This window comes from Cyprinodon variegatus, unplaced genomic scaffold (assembly GCF_000732505.1).
Source record: "Cyprinodon variegatus isolate N-32 unplaced genomic scaffold, C_variegatus-1.0 Scaffold811, whole genome shotgun sequence".
Taxonomy (NCBI): domain Eukaryota; kingdom Metazoa; phylum Chordata; class Actinopteri; order Cyprinodontiformes; family Cyprinodontidae; genus Cyprinodon; species Cyprinodon variegatus.
Window position 1 is genome coordinate 272136 of NW_015151264.1, and position 1771 is coordinate 273906.

Here is a 1771-nt window from a genome sequence, read left to right on the forward strand (position 1 = left end):
GTTTTTATCATCAAAGCTTGCTTAAACTACTTTTCAGACATTTTTTAGTTGAATGGTTCAGGGTGTAGCCCACCTTCCCCCCATAGACTGCTGGAGGTAGAAACCACCCCCACTGAGAGCCTGATGGATATGAAGAAGAAGATGGATGGAATTATTTAGAGTAAAATCTGTTCCTTTTTCATTTTCACCTATAAATCTTTTTAGTTTTTCATTTTTCTGTTTCAATTTTTTTTCCTTCAGTTTAAGTTTTTTTAAAGTGAAATAAAATGGTTCTGAACAAAGTATATAACTCCAATGTAGCTCCATAGATGTTCACCTAACTTTGTGGGAAGGAAAGTTCTTCAGATTCAAAGGTAAAGTATTAATAAGATAAAATTCCAGAGATCTAAAACTTGTAAACTGATCATTTGTGGAGGTGTAAAGTTAACATCCCAGGTGGACAAACATGTCAGGGAAAGATACCTATGAAGTCCGTTAACTACAGGCTACTTAACTATAGTCTGTTTTTCCTCATTCAATTTGTTTAGAAGAAAATATTGGGCATTTCTTATTATGGTCACATGTCTGTACCTGTAGACTTCTCTAATTGTGAACCATCATCAACAGGAGTCAAAGTACTGTTACAGTCATAACTATGTATCAAGAGAAGAAGTTTCAGAGTAAACAAAGTGAAGAAATTTGAGTTTCAAACTAATAATTTGTCATACAAAAATTATTTCAAGATGTTTTCAGGGGAGAAAGTAGACCTACAAACTTCATCCATCAGTCAATCAAGAATGAGCCAACTTTAAAATGACTTTTGGAGGTTTCAAAGCAGCGTAGCCCCACCCACAGGCCACGGTGGCTACATGTTAGGCGGGTGGTTGGGGTGTTTACTCGCTATCATCAGCTTGATGGCAGTCATAGGCCCAGTCCCATTTCTCTTATTTGCACTCATATTGGACCTTAACACTCGGCTTTGCGCGTTCACGTCTAAGGTTAGTGTGTCCCAATAGTTATAAGAGCTAGGGGGAAGAGAACTCCAACCCTTAAAATNAACAGGAGAAAGGCTTCTCACCTGTGTAATTTTCATGAGTCTATTAAATTAGATTTAAAGGTGAAGCTTCTTCCAAAAGACTGACATTAGCAAATCTCCCGACCTGTGTGAGTTCTAATCTGAACCTTTAAATACTCTTTTTTTTTTTATATATATTTCTCCACATCTCAAATATGTGAAAGGTGTTTATCTTGCATTTCCAGTCTCGTGCTCCAGGACAAGCTGCTTTTCATGCTTACTTATGTGGAGCTCCTTGGTTTCCTCTTTTATTGAGGGATGTGTTGGCTTTTGCTGCTCTTCTTTTATCTGCAGAGGTTCTGGTTCTGCTTGGTCCAAACTGGAATGCCTCTCCTGTTCAGAGAACTCCTGCCCAGGGAAAACCTCTTCTTTTCCAACATAATCCTGCAGGCGGTCTGGATAAACAAACACAAGAGAAAGACTTTGAATTGCAGGTTAAAGAAAGGACACTTCACTTTAACCATCCATGTTTTGATCAAGCTGCATATAACCAGAGTAGAACTACATTTCCCAGCATGCACTGCAGCTCTGACATCACATCACAGGTTAGAAAGGACCAGGCAATGTTGTGCTGTTGTCTAGAAAGGTTTGAGCCTCCACTTTATCATCAAAGCTTGTAAACTACTAAACTACCTAAACTACCGTAAATCCTCTAATATTGGCCTGTATTCCATTAGCAGCCAGGTCTCTAATAATGGCCGGTTTTGCTGTCGGCGG

At 38.8% G+C, this 1771-nt stretch overlaps 1 protein-coding gene across 1 annotated transcript in view; it reads right to left on the reverse strand.

Moving 5' to 3' along the window:
• Positions 1-1460, reverse strand: part of LOC107098810 (gastrula zinc finger protein XlCGF8.2DB-like) — a 12941-nt gene extending 11481 nt beyond the window's left edge. The window contains exon 1 of the mRNA XM_015396656.1: positions 1276-1460. The gene's annotated coding sequence lies outside the window, so the exon portion shown is untranslated. The remainder of the gene's footprint in view (positions 1-1275) is intronic.
• Between the last annotated feature and the right edge of the window lie 311 nt (positions 1461-1771).